The sequence below is a fragment of the Ascaphus truei genome, chromosome 2 (genome assembly GCF_040206685.1).
Source record: "Ascaphus truei isolate aAscTru1 chromosome 2, aAscTru1.hap1, whole genome shotgun sequence".
NCBI lineage: Eukaryota > Metazoa > Chordata > Amphibia > Anura > Ascaphidae > Ascaphus > Ascaphus truei.
The window spans coordinates 130,365,315-130,378,450 of record NC_134484.1 but is presented as its reverse complement, the minus strand read 5'-3'; the positions used below and the strand labels follow the sequence as shown (position 1 = coordinate 130,378,450).

The following is a 13,136-nucleotide window of genomic DNA, read 5'->3' as shown; positions in this document are numbered from 1 at the left end:
ACGCACGCACGCACGCACACACGCACACACGCACACACGCACACACACGCACACACACACACACGTATAAGACTTTTAAGCTTAATGATATAGTGTATTACATTATCCGGTGTATCCTTTAGGAGTAAGATAAGGAGTGGGCTGCTTGAAGAAGGCCCTAAGGCATAAACAAGTCAAGGGAGGTTTTCAGGCCAGGGAGCTTAATCTATTCCTTTTTTTGCCATTCTGCACAGTGCTGCAAAAGGTGATATGATAATAGAGGATAGATTTTTCTTTTCCTCCTGCAGTGGAAACGAAGATTTTATTACAGTCAGTTAATTTTAGTTGCAGTTAAATAATTACTGAAACAAATCAAGAGTGCAACATGAAGAAGTCATGTACCTGTATTTCTTTAAAGGCGACGCAAACCATGGAAGCGAGGAACACCGGCCTCGGGTTCTCTCTCTCACAATACAGTGAAATTACAGCATTTTATTTGCATGCAACATTTTTAACAATGTTTTTAGACATCAGTGTAAATAAGCTACTTGTATAAAACACATGTGAAGTTAGTCAGTGAGACGCGCATGTCTACTACAGCATAAACACACAAAACATGATGCATCCTGGTTCACTTAACCTGACTACATACAGTATCAACATGTCAAATGAGCCCTAGTCCAGCGGTGCGCAAACTGGGGGCGTGACCCCCAGGGGGGCGCGAGGCTGCCTGCGCGGGGGGGGGGGGAGGGGGGGGTGTTTACAGAGGCCCTGCGCGCTTCCCGAAGGCACTTAAATTAAGTGCCGGGGGGGGGGGGGGGGGCTGCAGGGCCTCTGTAAACCTTTACTTACCTTGGCTCCAGCGGCTTCCTTCCCGCGTCAAATGACGCTGCGAGGTCATGTAAGAGGGGGCGCGGGAGTGAGGAGACCGTCGGCAGGGGGGCGCAGGGAAAAAAGTTTGCGCCCCCTTGCCCTAGTCCATGTATAAGAATATGGTGCATGCATCACAGCAACAAGTCACATGTTTAGTTGCTATTCAAGCGTCTCAGTTATTGCTAAATTAAAAAAAAGGAAAAAGAATGTGGAATTTATAGTGACAATCAGATCGCGTCTGCGTCCGTGTTTGTATATTTCTTTACATGTCGCCTCAGTCGAAGGCTACGTCCCCAGTGTTTACTGCAGCATGCGCACCTGATGGCGCATGCACAGGTGAAAGCCGTGTTGCGCAGTCTAGGGGGAGCGATGGGAGGCGCGGGTGTGCCCGGCTATTACCGGGGGTTGGGGCGGGCATGACGTCAGCGCTGCACCACACACAGTACAGCACACTCCTATTGGTCCACACGATCTGCCCTGCCATTGGCTGCCCGCACACCACGTAATCACAGAGCAAGGAAAGACAATTCTTGTCTTCCCTGCCAGCAGACGCGTCATCGCGCTTTGCGTACCCACACACGGCCACTTGGGCCTCCCCATAGAGGGCTGTGCTGTGGGCAGTGCACGCCGCAGCGCGTGCCGCAGTGGCCACTGGGACCTGACCTAAAGAAGCAGTTCCTGGCTGCTAGTTTTGCGTGTGTGTAATCCTCCCTTTTTTTTGTTGCATGTATAGTATAGGAAGCTGAAATAATGTTAATTTTACCTCTGGGAGCGCCATTACTTCCGAAGAAGGTGTTGTCAGTACTATCTCCTCCAGGGGAAACAAAATGGAGGTTTAAATCTAGTTTACACAGGCCAATAGGAAGCTGCCACGTCATCCATTACAGCTTATTCTAGGTCAGTGTGACAGGGATATTTAACACTTTGAGTGCCCCTGCTCCTCCTGCGTGCCAGTGGCACCGATCCGCTAAGTATCTCAGGAAGTAGATGGTCTGTGGAGCTTAAATTAACGCTGTTCAGCTCTGGAGACCCCCTGCTTCCTACACATGTTAAGAAGGCCTTAGGCCGTGTGCCAGGAAGAAATTACTGCTTTAAGAGATGTGTAAATAAAAGGTTCAATTCATTTTAAAAGTATTTTATGTGGAAGGTATTGCATAAAAGATAGCAACTATATATTAACCCCTTGGCTGACAAAGAGGTGATGATTCCTTTAGTCACATTTCACAAACTGAAGAATAAATACATAAAATGTCTAATATTCTTAGAACTGTCAAAGAGCCAAATAAAAATATGCACTTTTAGGCCGTGATTATACAGCGCGCGTGCCAAACATAAATGGTCTAATGCCTATGAGGCCACTCCTAGTGCGCGTGCGACCGCGAATTGGAGACAAAAAAAAACTCTGTTCAGCCAATGAGAGCGAACCAGCTTCGCGACACGTCCGCCACGCCTCCCCAATGTCCTGCAGCCAAGTTCACAGATCGCTTGGGCTGCAGGAGTGCACGAGGCTATGCGCTCCGTCGCGAGAGAGAGAGAGAGCAATATTACAGGGATGCATCATTTTATATGTAGTGCATACATCATATATATACCTATATATCATTGGTACTACATTGTTTTGGAGAAACATCATTACGGTCATAATTCAACTTTTTTTCCAAAATAATAGAAGCACACCATCAACACCACCTCAGCTAATTTCTAACTACTGGTGCAATTTTCCACTCTCCCTGCTCCACAGACATCTGCGCCAGGGGTTAGAAGATCAGCCCTGTTTATACGTATATTGCTGGCACACAATGGCATAGATGAAAATATTTATTCGTATTCCAGAGCAAATTGCACCAAATGTGATACGTATCACCCGAAGTTTTATTTTGTAAACTCCAGCAACTGGCTATAATGCGCTGTGTGTCCTATGTAAACTGAGGAAGCAAGCACGGTGGTGGTGCCAGAAATCATCAATTCTATTACAGTTCAGCACCATCTGTACTTCAGGGTACATTTCTCTCACAATAAAAGTGTACAGTTGGCATTTTTAAATATTGGATAGCTTTTACATGCATGTAGAAAATATGCACAGGGAGGGAAAAGTCACTTGTGTAAGGCAGGGCAGGCACAAGGTGGAAGCCGATAATGAAACATTGTGCAGTATATTGTCTTTTCTTTTTTTGGCACGAACGAGAATAGCTCCAGTGTTGAAAGAGTCCAAGCCAGTCTCTTCTGCAGATCCATTGCTCGTCTCTAGACTTCTCATGTTAGCCCCGTGATTTAGTACTCTGCATTAAGAGCAATTCACCTGCCTCGGGTGTCCCTGTGGCCTCTGTCTCTGGGGAGCGAGGTGGAGAATAAAAAGCTCCACATATGGTAAAGTCAAGCTGCTTGGAGCCTGCAGAGTGTCTGCTATGGGGATAGCAGCTCCTGAAAGCCCCAGCTGGTACTTGGATGAGATTCTGCATTACTACACCTCAGTGCCTGCCTGGTTCCCTTCGGAAACTGTTGGCTTCTCATACAACAGCCATTTTCGATCTCTTCAACCCTTTTCTCCCGGTTCTGTATCCAACTGAACAGTTGGTCTTCTACTGCTGGATAATCAAATTCTTCCATCTGGCCCTATCCCTGTGGAACTGAAAAAGGTGTAGTGTGCACCCGGTTTCCCAATCACATACCAGGAGAGGCACTGACACACTGACAAAGAGCATTCTGCAAAGCAGAAAACAAAAAGCTGCATTTAAAAAACATTATAATATTAAACCAGCAAATGTTTGCACTACTGCAAATGAGCAGTAAAAATCTTGTAGCAGATCAGAGCAGAAATTGTAAGATGAACGTTATTTTCCCACATTCTCTCTGTCCAAATGCAGTGCCTTCCAGCAGGATGCATAGCACAGAAACTGCCAGCAGTATGCTCCCTGTCCTGAAATATCTGTACAAGGTAATTTCAAACACTTTACTTAAATTAACGCTGTGCACGTACACCTACAGTACCTACCACATATTTGGGAGGTGGCGCAAAAAATATTCAGCTCGGCAAATGAATCATAAACGTGTTAAGTATTACAGACATATTAAACAGGTTTTATTATTGTAATAACTTAAATCTGCACACTCTCTCTGGTCTCTCAGTGACTACTACTGTAAACCAAAGCAACAACGCAGATTTTCAAAGACAAAAGAAGATTTGTAATACTTTACAAGTCGGTATACGTTTCAGGAATCTTAAAACACAGCTGTTTTAGGTTTAAAAAATTAATCCATTTGGGGGTCTTGCCGAGAGGAATTTGCCAATGTAACATTTGTGTCACCTCCGCAACGACCTTCAGAAAAGTAGTACCTCCTTTGAGCATATTAATTACAGCACTGCAATTCCCAGTATTTGCAGGGGCTTAGAAATGCAAAATTCTAAATTCTGATAGTAGGCGTCTAAAAGGTCATGGTTCCCCTCAGCCCTGCTACAAACAGAAGCTGTTCAAGAAATCCACTACACGCAGCCTGGCAGGGATCATGGTCTGCAGGTGCCGCGTTTTGCAGTTTTCTGCCGCTTTATTGCCCAAACTCTAAAAGTATCCTGGTTTGGTGTGCCACAATCTATATGCAGAAAAGCAGAGCTTTACATGGACACTCTTATTTCTGTAATCTGAAATGATGGGGGGAAAATGGGAGCATTTGTGTAATTGTACATTTCTGATAAATATACTTTTTTTGCACAGTGTTAATGCAGCTCTTGTCAGTTCTTTGAGATATTACTTTTTTTGGTCACGTTGGTAGCATTCTTTGTTGCTGATTTATATTCTGCTCTACACCAAACTACACTACACATGGTAATCCATACCACTATCATGTATGTGTAACTGACACAATTAGCATATTCATTTATGCTTTGATCTGTGGTGTAATAATGCATAAGAGTAATTAAAGTAAACAGACTCTTCTCAATTTCCACCCTGAGTTGCAGAGACATAAAAAAAATAACAAATAAAAGCAAATTAACGAGTAGTGCAATTATAAAATGCTCAGCAAAAGCAACAAATAACACAGCCTCATTGACAACACAGAAATATATTCAATTGTTATGTATACAGCACTGTGTACACAGTAGTTTACAGAATAGACACCAGCATCCAGGTAGTTATAACGTGTACCAGGAACAAAAGTACCCAATAAGAATAGGAATGGATGGAGAAGTCACAATGTAACTGGTATAACGGGAGACTAGGAGAAAGTGTGACTATGTGGAGAGCAATGCTTTGCCGTGATTCAGAAGTGCAAGAGTCTGGGGTGAATATCATATATTATGTAGTTTAATGAACAATAAAGAAAACATATAGAAAGGCTAAATGTTGCTATTCCCCTCTTTCTCTTCGTGGAACAGGTTTCTGAGCAAAGCGTGTGAAAGCAATATTACACAAACAAGTGCGCTGCTATAAGTCATGTGTCAATGATGCCAACACTAAACTGCGAATATAAATAGTAAGGTTGCAATTATAATTCTTTCCCAATTCTGGCGAATGCACCTTTTAAACTAAAATCTAAATTAGGAGCCATTACGAAATTTAAAGCTCAAACTCAACAGCAGCGTAAGCCTCTTTGAATAGATTCCCTCTTGTATAAATGTATGCCAGTCTATTATGCCAGAATCAATTAGCCTCATTCATTAAGCCTCTATTTATTAAAGTATTACTCTATATGCAGCATTTGCTAGTAGTACTAAATAAAGGACATTAAATATATATTTTAATTGGATCTGTAATTATCTGCCCTAGCCACTAGATAATGACCCAAGGAAACAGACATGTCTTTTCCAGTCTAGTTACAGTACAAGAACAGAAGATTGAAGTCGTGCCGGACCAGGTCACGGGTCATAGTTTCCAATACTCGGCTGAAGGAGTGGCTCAGCGAGTAAAGACACTGCGTTTTAAAACCAGGACGCCAAGTTTGGGAGCCTGGTTCAATCCTCAGTGTGAGCTCCTTATGGCCTGGGGCAAGTCCCTTCATCTCCCTGTGCCTCAGGCACCAAAAAAATAGATTGCAAGCGGGGAATGTGTCTGTAAATATTCTACGCATGTGTATTCTAATTCTATGCACTGCATACACAATCAGCACTATACGAGAAAAAAATATTATTACTCTTATAAAAAAAACAAATAATATTCTGTTAATATATATATTGCTTCAATGTTCCAAATTATACCAACTTTGTGTGTCTATTTAAAATGAAAATAGTATCAAGTAACCCAATGAATCCCAAGTTTGTTAGAGGCATATTAAGGTTTACTTCACTGAAAATAAAGGGTATATATATAATAATATAATATATTAATATGCCTATTTGTTAGAGGCATATAATAATATGCCTCTAACAAACTTGGGGTTCATTGGGTTACTCACACATATATATACCCAAAAATATAATCTCCCAAAACGCTAGAGAGATTAGTAATTACTTGTAAAGCCTTTAAGCCTACCTTATACTTCCTAGTGGCACCTGACATCACAAATCAAAGATGGGTGCAGATGGTTAGCAGCTCAATTATTTAGTTAACATTGTGAGGCTAAATTTCAACCCTTTTGCTATTTCTGGATCAGTACGAGAGTGGGCACACATGGCCCATGTATCAGCTGCTGTGGTGGCACAATATGGTATGCTATTCCAGGTAGGATTATTCCTACTGCTCTCAGTGCATAATGCAGCAAAAAGGAGCATCAAGATACATACGTTACTTTTATGATCCTGCAGTTCCTAAAGAAGTGCAGGTCTCCCTGCAGACTGGCTAGCCTCCCGCAATTGGGCAGCTCTTTGCTGGACTCCCCTTCCAGCTGTACCGCAGAGGTAGTAGGAGAAACCTCATGATGCCAACTTCTCTAACTTTATATGCAACAACACGGGAGGAGAATGAAGCAAAAGGAGTGACTAAGAGCAGTTCCCTCCGCATATGATGTAGGGACAATTATGTTATTTCAGAATTATGTAAAACTATGCAAATTAGGAAGACCTCTGTCTAGTCTGTATAATCTCCTGATTTTTATCTGCAGGGCGTAATGACCAAAGAAAACAACAAAATTTGTTGCACTACTAGATTTAAAGCACCAACTCCCCCTAAAAAGGCTTCTAGGAGCTCACCCCCTGGTCCCCTAATATACGGGGGGCCACCCCAGGTAAGAGAACGGTGATACTTATTTTTATTTGTAGAGAGAGAAAAAATTCATCATAAACATGGCCGCCGGGGTCACCAACATAAAGCCGCGTCGTCATCTCCCAATGACTTTGCAGCTTTCTGTTACAGAGTGTTGCCCACGGGAGCGAGCCCAGTTGCTATTTTGTGTACAGGTGCTGAACCATGGGCACCACAGAACAGCTCCTCTGGGGGCCTCTGGATCTAGCAAGGTTTTTTTTTTTTTTTAAATAATAATAATGGAAAAAAAAAAACATATATATATAGCAGAGTGGATTGCTAATTGAACAAATGTAAAAAAAAGAATTACATCAACTTGAAAGGGTCATTATACGGACAATGTTTATTTGAAACCATTAAATGCGTTTCCTCAGCATCACGGCCCCTGACACGTGTGTAAGTGTGTGAATCAGATGAAAAGTACAACCTCACAATTTGGACGAATGGTTTTGCAATGATTCACAGCACCAGTGGTGAAGCGTCTGTGTTTGCAGATCCCTTTCAACTTTTACACAAATCAGGACAGTCCATAATGCTCAGTGTAGTATATGGCACATTTCAAGGCTTACAGAAACTCTCAGACTTTCAGAGCTTCATTCTCACATGTTGCATCAGGAGATTCAGGTTATTAGCTGCTTTAGCTCAACCAGTCAGTATTCTGTTATAAAGTACGTGCAGTTGTGCTGTGCAGTTACATTTAAACAACAACAAAAAACAACTATTCAACAGATTTTACATTATAAAATAGATGCTAAAATAGACTAGTTCAGTGCTGTCACTTTATTATAACTACTGTACTATGTTATGTGTCACTGCACTTGTAATGTCTATTTTCCTGACTGAAAAAAGAACGATCAGACAACTTTAACATGTTTCTAGTCATATCACAGAAATTATTAAATAAAGTATATATTTAATTATCAGTGCTGACCAACAACATTAATGCGTTGAGTAGCTCATTAAAAATAAAGAAGACAAAGGCGGTATTATGTACAACTAAATCTCTAAGCAATGTATGTTGGTGACACCACTCAAAGAGGGAATACGGAGTATTACTGTAGTTAGAAAGGAATCCCATAGATGTATGGAAAGGGCTCAGAGAAGTGGGCCCCCCAGGCCATGAAATCATTCTGAATTTACACGTAGGTCACAGATTTCCCAGCACGGATATCTATATCTACAGTATATTTTTGAAACCGTTGTATGTCTCTGTGTCTAGGGGCAATCTGATTGGTCTGTCACTCAGCCTCTGGCCAATCAGATTGCTCCGTGGCCGCCCCCCTCTATTTGGCTTGCTTCTGTGGCCTCGACCGGCCCTCCTCCTCCTCGCAACGCCGCCTGGCCACTCTCTTCTTCTCCCTCTCCCTCCTGTTCTGTCTCTCGCTGAGTCCCCCCTGCCCCCGGGTATCACCCCCACCGGGTATTGCCCCCCCCCTGCCCCCGGGTGTCACTCCCCCCCCACTGCCCCCTGTGTCGGTCCCCCCTCCCTTTCCCCGGTGCCCCCGTCACCTGCGTGTTCCGAGCCGTCCAGCGGCCTGGCAGTGCACGCGCGGCTGCTCCCACTCCTCGGGCGGCTCACTGTCCCCCCGACGCCGGCTCGCGCATGCTCCGGGGCGCCATGCGCCCGGCGGACTGCGCTGCATGCTCTGCCCCCAACGCCCGGGACTGCGGCTGCTCCCGCTCCTCGGGCGGCTCACCGTTCTCCCGACGCCGGCTCGCGCGCGCTCCGGGATGCACGGCGGTTTGCGCCGCCCCCCACGCCCGGGACCGACCGGGCGGAGCGCCCGGATTGGAGAGAGGCGCCTTCTGGACCGGTGGGAGCTCGGAGAATGGACGGAGGGGACTGGTGTCCCCCGGTGGGGGGACGAGGCTCCGGCATCCTCACTGCAGTTATTTTTGGTGCCCGAGGACATGTGTCTCACAGTGTGTGTGTGTGTGTGTGTCTCACAGTGTGTGTGTATGTGTGTCACAGTGTGTTTGTATATGTGTCACTGTGTGTGTGTGTCTGTCACTGTGTGTGTGTGTGTGTGTGTCTGTGTCTGTCACTGTGTGTGTGTGTCACAGTATGTGTGTGTGTCACAGTATGTGTGTGTGTGTGTCACAGTATGTGTGTGTGTGTGTCACAGTATGTGTGTGTGTCACAGTATGTGTGTGTGTCTGTCACTGTGTGTGTGTGTCTGCCACTGTGTGTGTGTGTGTGTGTGTGTGTGTGTGTCTGTCACTGTGTGTGTGTGTCTGTGTCTGTGTCTGTCACTGTGTGTGTGTCACAGTATGTGTGTGTGTCACAGTATGTGTGTGTGTGTCACAGTATGTGAGTGTGTGTGTCACAGTATGTGTGTGTGTGTCACAGTATGTGTGTGTGTGTGTGTCTGTCACTGTGTGTGTGTGTGTGTGTGTGTGTCTGTGTCTGTCACTGTGTGTGTGTCACAGTGTGTGTGTGTCACAGTGTGTGTGTGTCACAGTATGTGAGTGTGTGTGTCACAGTGTGTGTGTGTGTGTCACAGTGTGTGAGTGTGTGTGTGTGTCACTGTCTCACTGTGTGTGTATGTGTCTCACTGTGTGTGTGCGTGTGTGAGTGTGTCTCACTTTGTGTGTGTGTGCGCGCGTCTCACTGTGTGTGCGTGTCTCACTGTGTGTGTGTATGCGTGTCTCGCTGTGTGTGTGTGTGCGTGTGTGTCTCACTGTGTGCTGCGCAGGGGGGGGAACAGAGCTGGTGTCCCCCGGTGGGGGGACGAGGCTCCGGCATCCTCACTGCAGTTATTTTTGGTGCCCGAGGACATGTGTCTCACAGTGTGTGTGTGTGTGTGTGTGTGTCTCACAGTGTGTGTGTATGTGTGTCACAGTGTGTGTGTATATGTGTCACTGTGTGTGTGTGTGTCTCACTGTGTGCTGCGCAGGGGGGGAACAGAGCTGGTGTCCCCCGGTGGGGGGACGAGGCTCCGGCATCCTCACTGCAGTTATTTTTGGTGCCCGAGGACATGTGTCTCACAGTGTGTGTGTGTGTGTGTGTGTGTCACAGTATGTGTGTGTGTGTCACAGTATGTGAGTGTGTGTGTGTGTCACTGTCTCACTGTATGTGTGTGTGTGTGTGTCACAGTGTGTGTGTGTCACAGTATGTGTGTGTGTGTCACAGTATGTGTGTGTGTGTCACAGTATGTGAGTGTGTGTGTGTGTCACTGTCTCACTGTGTGTGTATGTGTCTCACTGTGTGTGTGCGTGTGTGAGTGTGTCTCACTTTGTGTGTGTGTGCGCGTCTCACTGTGTGTGCGTGTCTCACTGTGTGTGTGTATGCGTGTCTCGCTGTGTGTGTGTGTGCGTCTCACTGTGTGCTGCGCAGGGGGGGGAACAGAGCTGCTCGGGGGGGGGGGGGGGAAACGGTGACCGGAGCGGTGCAGGGGGGGGGCACAGCCGGAGCTGTGATGGGGGGGGACACATGCCCGGAGCTGTGATGGGGGGGACACAAGCCCGGAGCTGCGCAGGGGGGGGGGGAGGAATGGCCGGCGCTGCGCAGGGGGGGGGGGGAGGATTGGAGCTGCGCAGGGGGGGGGGGGGGGAGAGGCGGAGAGGGACGTGGAGAGAGGAGGGAGCAGGAGGTTTTGGTCCCGGGCAGCACCGGGTCTCTCAGCTAGTATACTGTATTTATACACAATAGAAGCACAATTCAGAATAATATAAAGGTAATCAAATGTTTACCCCATACCAGTAATTAAAAACTGAATTGAATGGGTCAGATAAAGATCTATCAAACTCAAATACCTGTACTTTATATGACTGAATTTATTGATCTACTCGACAAAAAAAAAAAAAAAAGGAGACCACCAGTCTACTGTACACAACAAAAAAAGGACCAGCTCACAATAAGTCTACTCATAGGGGCTTACTCTAGTAGCTTCGCATTCGTCATTTCCAAATCGCACGTCTTGGCATGTACACAAGTCACGGTATGATGTGTGTGAAATAACGGTATCCTCTATTGCAAATCGCATGCTCTAAACCGCATGTATAAAAAAAAGTGACAAACCGCCCGATTTTGTACTTGTTTTACAAGCTAAATTACCTGAAGGTGCGATTTCCCACCATAGCCTGAAATAGGGCTTTTGCGTGGTGGTGGTGGTGGTGGAGGACTTCCTAACCTAATAGTATCTCCAGATGTGTACAGTATATGTCCACCCCAAACCGCCCTCCTCCTCCTCCTATTTCAGGCTTTGGAGGGAAATCGCAAATTCCTATTTTGCCTGCTTTGAGGTAGCGAGAAAAATATGTGAGTTATTTACAAGCGATTTAGCCTTTTGCAGGTTACTAGAATACAGTGAGTTTGCCAAACATTTGATTTTGGTCCTTCCACACACATTTGCACAGATGAATGAAAATACTTGTAAAAAAGCCTTTTTCGCATGGTTTGGACATGTGAAAAGGGCTTACCGAATAGCAAAACATGCAAAATTGCCTGTAAAGTGCACTTGAGAATAGTTAAGTCACATTCAAAGCTACTAGAATAAGCCCCTAAGACTCCTACTGCTTGACCTTTACATATTAGAAAGAAACCATGATCATGAAAGGAATAAAAAAGGGCTTGTTCACAGAATACTACCAAGCCACCAAATTATGAACAGAAAATGTCATTAATTTGACCCCCATGCAATTTTAAATTCCCCATTCTTTCTAAGCACTGTTGGTGAACAGCCCCATTACAGCTTAATGGACGCCATTAATTCTTAGAGTCTTAATTTCAGACTTTTAATCACCCCTTAACTATTCAATTAAATTTCAATAAAATGTTAAGCACTTACACAAGCCGACTTCGCTTTCCCCCCCGTAAAATAGTTATTGCATTAAAACTAATAAGGAATAGTGATCAAGTGAGTTGAATTGGATAAAATTACACATTTCAATACTTTCATACAAAAACATATAGACCTTGTATACATGTCAAAATATTGACAACACAAAATATTGATTGTATCCATTATTTCCTCAAAATGTTTCACTATAAGCAATTACATACTGTATGCAACCTTTCCTGCCTGACTAGAAGGGATTTTACAAAGATGTCTGTGGTGTTGGCTATTCATGGTGTATTACCTTTGTTAGGAGTGCTGATCCGCGCAAGCTAGGTAGGTAGGTAGGGCAGATAATAAAGGTGGGCGCCAGGAACTTTGTAGTTATTACACAAAACCGTCTTTATTCACACCAAAAGAAGGACAATGTTTCCTATTCTGGAGCCACAGGGTCTACGCTGGGTAAAGGTATGGCCAGATAGCTTAACTCGTTCCTTTTACAAGCACAACAAGTTCTTTGTCTTTTCTTCACTTTATTAGCCACACACAAGCATAGACACACAAAGGCACTTGTAGATGATAGTGTTGTGAGAGAGAGCTTCTCTATAGTGAGTGCTTGATATTGGGGAAAGGTAAAAAACGGTGATACTTGCCAGGAGGTGAATAGCGTGAGATGTACTTGCTCAGCAGCAAGATTAGAAAGGAAGTGTAAAGGAATCTGGGAAACAGGAATAGTCTCAGGAACAGACTAACTGTGAACAGAGACAAGGGGAGTTGGAATAGCCTATTCTCAGTTTAGGAAAATAGGAGGTTGCTAAGGCAACCAACACTGACTAGGGCTGTGTAAACAACATATGTATCAATAATGTTGCCTTACACATGCAGCTAGCTGCTGGGACAGGGGAAAATTCCAGGCAGCTGAACTAGGGAGACATAAATCCTATGAGCTGCAAAATGACACAGCAAATTAGACAAACCTGTTCCAGGACACTTCCTCAGATTCATCAGTGCAACCCTGATACGGCACATTGCTTTTATATTTTGGGTTTCTTCAATTCAGATCATGGATAACCATGGTCCTGGTAATTCTGGATCTTTGATATCTATCTTTCCAGGATCCCAACAAGGGATCCCCTTCCTCATTGTGGTAAGATAGAGGGTCATTACTCTGTATACTACCCTGCTTCCTTACATACAGGACTGTGGTCCTGGGGTAGCAGAGGGTGATTCTTTATACTTGGACTTTCAGGATCCAGCTTAAAGTATTTGGTCAGAACTCTTGTTGATCCTGACCAAGTTAGTCCCAAGGATACAGGTAGGGCAATCCCTCAAG

General features: G+C 44.7%; 1 protein-coding gene across 3 annotated transcripts in view; it reads right to left on the bottom strand.

Annotated features, from left to right (window-relative positions):
* ZNF521 (zinc finger protein 521) overlaps positions 1–13,136 on the bottom strand; it is a 374,676-nt gene that overhangs the window by 123,558 nt on the left and 237,982 nt on the right. The gene's annotated exons all lie outside the window — the stretch shown is intronic.